This window comes from Squalius cephalus, assembly GCF_949319135.1.
Source record: "Squalius cephalus genome assembly, chromosome: 18".
NCBI lineage: Eukaryota > Metazoa > Chordata > Actinopteri > Cypriniformes > Leuciscidae > Squalius > Squalius cephalus.
In genome coordinates, this window is record NC_137139.1 from 845683 (window position 1) to 853320 (window position 7638).

General features: G+C 38.1%; 1 protein-coding gene across 2 annotated transcripts in view; it reads right to left on the bottom strand.

The window, feature by feature from the left end:
* Nucleotides 1-7269, bottom strand: part of LOC307145521 (uncharacterized protein) — a 58540-nt gene extending 51271 nt beyond the window's left edge. Inside the window, exon 1 of one of the 2 annotated variants that reach the window (XM_079848768.1) lies at nt 7080-7269. The gene's annotated coding sequence lies outside the window, so the exon portion shown is untranslated. Of the gene's footprint in view, nt 1-6953 lie in introns of both variants that reach the window. The other variant, XM_079848765.1, reaches the window with a different exon arrangement.
* Between the last annotated feature and the right edge of the window lie 369 nt (nt 7270-7638).

The following is a 7638-nucleotide window of genomic DNA, read 5'->3' on the forward strand; positions in this document are numbered from 1 at the left end:
CCACATCAAATAAGCTTTTGTTCGCCAATTTCTGCTCATATATAGTATGTTTTGTCAAAAATAAAGTCATCAACTAAGATGTTATTATAGTGTTTGTTCCAATGAAGGCTATATTCAAACTAATGAATCCTTAACTTTGAAATACGTATGATAAAATGTATACTTTTTAAAAAGAAAGATTACACTTGAAATAATGTTAAAATTGGAATTGTTGTTGATTTACATGTGATTTTTTTTTTTTAAATAGCAAAAATAGCTTCTCAATAAATTGTTTATTATTGTTTTTTTTATTAGTGACACATTTGGGGAGAGGATATATTCCAAAACTTTCTGAAAATACAGTATGACAGAATTAACTGCACAATTACTAGAAATGTTTACCTTGGATATTATACAATTTGCATGCATACAAAATTTGTGGAAAAAGACAAAAAAAGAGGTTTCCAACTCTAACATTGAACCAATTCTGTAGAATTGCCCATATAGCCTATTTGAACAGGATTTGTTTCCAGGTATGTCTATGTATTAAAAATGTGCTTTTGACTTTCATTTATATTTGAATTATATTGTTAAATATTTTCTAAATAAATTAAAAACAATATATATATAATCTTTTGTCCTCACATTCTTTCTAGTAGCTCCCTCCTAGTGACACACCTGAATGAAAGGCTCATTATGCGGGTCATTGTCTTCTCAGGTGTGAATCACAGCATTATTCATGATCATTCACGCCCCACGCATATTGCCTCTCCAATCAAAAAGTGTCTAACAAAGTTTAAATCAATGTATCTTTTTATGTGAATGGTTAGGCAGGATGATTTTCAGATCATTTTGAAAACTCTAGGCGACAACATCCATTAGTCAAAAGTCTTGTTGACACATATTTAATATGTGTTTTGAGGCCTTATTTCAGAAACTTTCATTTTTTGTTTTTTCAATAACCATGCATAAACATTATTCTCTCAAAAATACAAACATGTACAAACATGAATAGAGTGTAATTACACCTTTGCCATTAATATGTTTATAAGCAACTGAAAAAAGCACAAATGTCAGGGCATGTCTAAACATCTCAAGGACCCCAAAAACACCTCAGACCCCAGAGGGTTAAACAGCGATGAAGAATTAGATGCTGGGTGGGCTAGGATGGGAGTTGATCTCACTGAAGTTCATCCCTCGGCTGCTGGTGTCGCGGGCTCACACCCCTGGTCAGACTCGCTCGGGGGCTTCACTTCCGGGGCGATGGGGAGCGCTGTCCTCTGGCTCTGGCTCACTCATCGTGGCGGGTGGTCCCTCGACGTCTGTGGGGGGCTCTCACGAATTCTCCGCGGTCTAAGGTGGTAAATCTGGCTCTGGGTCTGGCAGTGCTCTGATTCGGGGCCGGACACTCTCCAGACACCTAACGACGGCCTCCCTCCAGTTAAGCCCTGTGGTGTCTGGGAGGTCTATGCGTTGGTGAAAGTTCGCTCGATCCAAAACAAGGTCTTCAGGGTCTCGTCGTCAAGTGGGCTGGTGACGGCAAGACGAAAAACCCAGCAGTGAAGGATAGAAAATCGCGGCTCTCCTGAGCCACTGCAATAAATTGCTCTCTTAAAGCCATTGTTGTGCTCCGGTCATCTGATACGAGTGCGTGCAGGCAGACGAAGACACAGAAGATAAAAGATGAAACTCTCCTGTCCAAGCAGTGTATTGTACTCAGGTAATATATGATAAAGGGCACAGCGCCCTCAGACAACTGTTATGATTATATGAATACATTAGAATAACTGAGATATGAATATGCTTGTATCCTAAAGAAAATACAGTATTGTGAATTAATAATAATGCCATTGCACTGAATTAAAGGAAACACTTTACACATTAATCTGAGTTTAATAATGCCTTTAAAAAAAATATGAAAAATGATATCTTATCCGCATAATTTAATTTAAATTAGAAATTAATCTATTTAATATTGTCTCTCTCTATAGTAATAAGTTTAAGTAAAATAAAGTAATAATTCATGAAAAAAAAGATAAACTGGAGCCAGCGTGAGATACAGTAAATGTTAAAAGTAGGAATAAGAAACATAATCTCGTTTAAACTACGCTTTCTCTTCCAACTCGCCAGTCCTCTCAGCATTGGATTTTGGGAAATCATACTTCAGTTAGTGTACATCCCATATGCAATCATAATCCGAGTGTATTATGGGTATAAACGATGTGACGAATGTGGGGAACTAAGCTGTTTACTCCAATTTGGACACCACTACAAAATGGCCGACACCCTGCATAGTGCACTATATAAGAGATGGGGAGCAATTTCGAACACAGCAATTGGAGGTGGTTACACACACACACACACATCATTCCTGATGCTTTTAAAAGAGGCCTATGCTAATTTCAGTTGCTTATACTGTATGTTGAGAATTGATGACACACGACTGGAATCATACACATGGAGGAAGGCCAAGCTTTTAAACTCACTTTCAGCACAATACCACCACATAGCAGAGATTGTAATACTAAGATGAACAAACAAATAAGCAGCAGGGTAACAGTAGTGTGTGGGACCTCATTATTTACAAAAATATTAATTTCTAATGTCAAACTTAGTAATTAATTTATTAATATGCAAATAGATGGGTAGAAGACGGGTAATTGACTTCTAATTGGCTGATTAGAACATCATCTGGTGAGATAGTAGGTGAGCAGGTGAAGATAAGCAACAAGCATCTGATTGGCTGAACACCAGTAAGACAGCATCGTACTGGCTGAAGACGAGTAATACAGCATCTGATTAGATGATGATAGTAAAACACCTATGAATGTCCAAAGATGTGTAACAAGCATCTGACTGGTTAAAGACGAGAAAGACAGCATATGAAAAACTTAAGGGATAGTTCACCCAAAAATGAAAATTATATATGTCCTGGCTCTTCCAAGCTTTATAATGGGAGTGAATGGAGGATGAGATTTTGAAGCCCACGAAAGTGCATCCATCCATCATAAAAGATATCCTCACGGCTCTGCAGGGGTTAATAAAGGCCTTCTGAAGTGAAGCGGTGTGTTTGTCCAAGAAAAATATCCATATTTAAAACTTTATAAACTAAAATAACTAGCTCTGACAGATGGCCGTACGCATCGATTTACGACAAAAGAGTAACATTTAACAGTTGAACAGTTAACTAATGAGTAACATTAGTAATTTGACATTTTATTGGAAAATAAATTTTAGAAGCTCTAATAATTGTTACTTCAATTGTGACGTGGAGGATTTTCCTCTTTTTTTTTTTACTGAAATTGTAAAATATAGGTGAGATTATTGAATAGAGTTTTAGTATGTAAACCTCTGGAAGTTCAGGTCAAACAGGATTACTGGGCAGTGCTGTGTAAGATCAGTGATGCTCTTACAGAAATCCTGATCTCTGTAGATCTTCATCATTGAGGCTAGCACGTGCCTTAAACACACACACACACACACACACACACACACACACACACACACACACACACACACACACACACACACACACACACACACACACAACACCCTGTCTTGATTAGCCAAAATGAGTACATTAGAGTGGAACATGATGCCATTGTGGCCTTACTGCTGTCACACTCTTAACATGATGAACACATAATGTGCATTGCTACATGTGGAACAAATTATTACAGACAGACAGACTTGTGCCTTTGCCTGCATGCACACACTGGATTGGAATGAACTGAATTCATTCATTTGGTTTTTAGATTAAATGTTTTCCTTGTCTACTGTGATTTTGAATTATCTCCTGATGACATGGTAGTTCAACATATGGTACTTTATTTACAGTTTCATTCATATACAACTTTTAGTTGTTGTTTTTAGGGGTGTGGCAAGACACTTATCTCACAAGACAAGACACGAGATTGTGTTCACGAGAACGAGACGACAAGATTTTTGCAAAATAGTTTATAGAAATCTTCAATGACAAAATTCATGACTGGAAAAATAGTCTGCAGGTGCATTTTGAAATGCTTTAACTGATCATCTTCTAATGAATGTCATTTCAGTTCTACTTTATAAGTATGAATTATCAAATGCATTGAAAGACAACAATATACAAGCACTGTAAAAGGTTTGGCCACAAACTCGACTGACTGGCTTCTCTCAAGTATGATTTCACATGAGTCTCTTCAGACCTGTGGTAGATTTATCTCTGTTTCACACCTGACCTAAGTCTACCTGGGTCTCGTCTACAGTCGACGTTAATTTCTCTGGGTCTCGTCTACAGTCGACGTCCCTGTTCAGTAATATTTATACTCTATTACTGTGCAAACAATAAGTGCAACCACAATTAAAGTACTCTCTCAGTAAGCGCAAACAGAGACCAGAGCAACAACTACACAGTCCAGAGACAGGTTTGATATTGGGAGACTATTATATGCAGCCTAATTTGCACGCATCAGGGAGCTTGTGTTTTACTCACACCTGTCAACCCTCCCGTTTTTCCCGGGATTCTCCCGTATTTTACCTTGCTATCCCGCTATCATCCCGTTTAAATATTTTCCCGTATTTCTCCCGTATTTGTAATCTTTCTATAAAAAAATAAAAAAATAATCCCACTGGGCGCAAACCAGTTAAGTGGAAATCCCGCCCTGCAGCTAATTTCAATGGTTAAGGTTAAGGTTACAATGACAGGTAGGTTTAGGGATCAGTGTTTGGTGTAGGCAATCAGTACTGTGATTAGCATGACCAATACAGTCTTTAGAATCGGCTGCAGGGCAGATTTCCGCTGAAGTAATTTGGGGGGGAAAACGTTGGGGCGGCCCTGAAAATTTCCCTTATTTCCACCGATCCCAGTGTTCACAGGTATGGTTTTACTTTCACTTTCAAATTGGTGATTGGGTGTACTGCATAGTGGCGGTGCTGAGAGCGCTTTACAAGATAAGGGGCCGTGTTTTTGCTTTGTAATTTAACGCGAGACGCCGGCAGTGGAATGGGGAAAACGCATGGTGTCGAGATGCGTCTTTTAAAAGTTGAACTGATTTTAACTTGAGCGCAACCGTCTAGCGCCGGTGCGGCGGTGCGTTTACATAGAAAAACAATAGAAAAGTGGCGAACTGAATGGGAAAAACACGTTCTGTGTGAAATAAGCTAAGACGTTTATCAGGTGCTGTTGTGCAACGAATCAGTGAACTGTGATTCTGTGTGCGACTGCAACTCGTGCTGGATGAGCAGAGCAGACGTGTACAATAGTTTACAATGGTTTTTATTTTTATAAACAGCAAAATGACAGTGGAGGCGGTGCCCAATGTAATGTGAATGCAGCGGTGGCATTTGCTAATTTCACCTTCACGCTTCGTCATGGCTATATCGCGAGACAGCTTTTCACTCGACGAGAAATCTCATCACATTTTGTTCATAAAACATAAAACATGTTTAATATAATCTGTGAATATTTGGTAGACTTGTAATGCATGTGTGAGTAATGAATGAATAAATGCACGGGTGAACGGATGAGTAAATGAATGTGTGAAACGAATGGAATAAAAATAAATAAAACAATATGGATGATTCACATCAGTCATAAATGAGTCACTATTCTAAAACAATCACACTTGTTTGTATAAGAACATTTGTTCATCTGATGAAATAAGACTATTCTCTCAAAACGAGCTACGTACAGTATAAAATAAAAATATGGGATTAATTGCATACGATTCCTGCATTCATCAGCTTACTAACTGAATTAAATTTGCGCTTAAAGTCTACTGAGTTATCAAAACTAAATTAAACTTATTTTTAATTTAATTTTAATTTAATTCAATTCAAGATTCTCTATCAACAAATTTTATACAGTCTAATTTTAAGGATGTTTTTATATATTTTTACAGGAAAACAAGACAAAACACTTATTAAAAGAACATTGTGTGAGTGAGACATTAGTCAAGAGACTGAACTAAAGAGCAGAATGAGCGATTAACTAACCAGCCGACATTTCTCAGCCTAAGTCTGTCATGGAGAAGCACAAACCAGCAAAATTACTCTATTCACACACCCACAGACTCACTCCTGCTCTCTGCCTCCACCTCACAGTCACACACACACACACACACACACGTGTGTGAATGCTACTGTAAAAATAGACATCTTAAAGAGGCAGCAGCCATCTGAGAATCACTGACATGACAGTGAAGATCTTTAACCATAAATATATTATCATGAATATGGGTTTGCATTTCATATTCCTATATTTCAAAAATATAAAATCTCAATATAAATATATAGGATACTTTATTAAACAAATCTGATTTGAAGATCTGATGATATATACTATACACATGGCTTTCACTATGAAAAATGTTTATTCATGTTATACCGTGCAATTAAATAATCTCCAATAAAAGTCTTACAAGTGTAATAAAAAAAATAAAACATGACTACAAACAACTGTTACTGTAAAAAAAAAAAAAAAAAAAAAAAAATTGTCAGTTTCTTTTTTTAATACCTGACAAAGGTTGGTTCTGGATTTTAAATAAAAAATATGTCTGAATCAGCCCTACTACATGAAGTTAAAACAGAGATAGTCCTTTAAAAGGTCAGAAATGGGTAGATATCGCTTCATAATATAACAACTGCATGTTTCACTTTGACAGTTCAGAAGTGTAAAACACAAAAGACGATCAGTCATGCCTTGTTTGACAGCAGCTGAGGCCCTATCAGCTTCCTTTATCTGCCTCTTTCCAACAGTTTCAACGCTATCCTCTAAATGTGGTAAGTTACAAACCCTGTCTTCGCACGTTTCACGTAAAGCTGGTGACTTTGAAGAACACACTTCGAGTCACACATTGTCTTGTCATTGCTTGAATATCCACACAACACCCACACAACATACCTCACACACTCCCGTATGTCTCGAAGGCACTCAATAACGCTTATTCTATCACACTTGTCAACACGAGCACACACATGCAAAAGTGTCCTACCTCTTTGGGTGTCTTTTTATGGTGAGAAATACACTGAGTGATCATGGGAAAGGAGCAGTAGCACAGCAGAAGGGAATATCCAGCATGATGCTGTAAACTATGTCTTTTTCCTTATCTTGTCCTCACCTAGTCACTCTTTTGCTGTATCTTCTGAATATTTCTGTCTCGCCCGCTGTGAGCTCTCTCTCTCTCTCTCTCTCTCTAAAGCTCGCTCTGCTTTCTTTCGGCTTCACGCACACACGCACAGACTCACACACTTCAGCTCGCCCTTTGTGACCCCCTCCTATTTCTCCCTCTCTCTGTGGGTGTATAATTAGACTCAGTCCTGTCGTGATACAGCTTTCACTCATTGTGGGAACGTCTCTGAGCTGCTGGACGTGCTGGCAGGAAGCCGAACAGCTTTGCTCATTAACCTCTTAAGAGCTGGGGAATGTACCGACACTGCCTGTGCCCCATTGGCCACTTCCCCTTCTCATCCCAGCCAAGGGCTACTCTGATTGGCTGCTGAACTACATGCTTCCATCCAGCAGCTCACACCATTGGCTACAGTGCCACATGCACCAGCTTGCAGCTTGTCTGCATGCTCTGTTTTACATTTAACCACCAACTATTTATATACTTATCTGACTACATTTATAAGTTAAAAAACATTATAGTTTTGTTGTGATCCACTATTTAAAGCGTT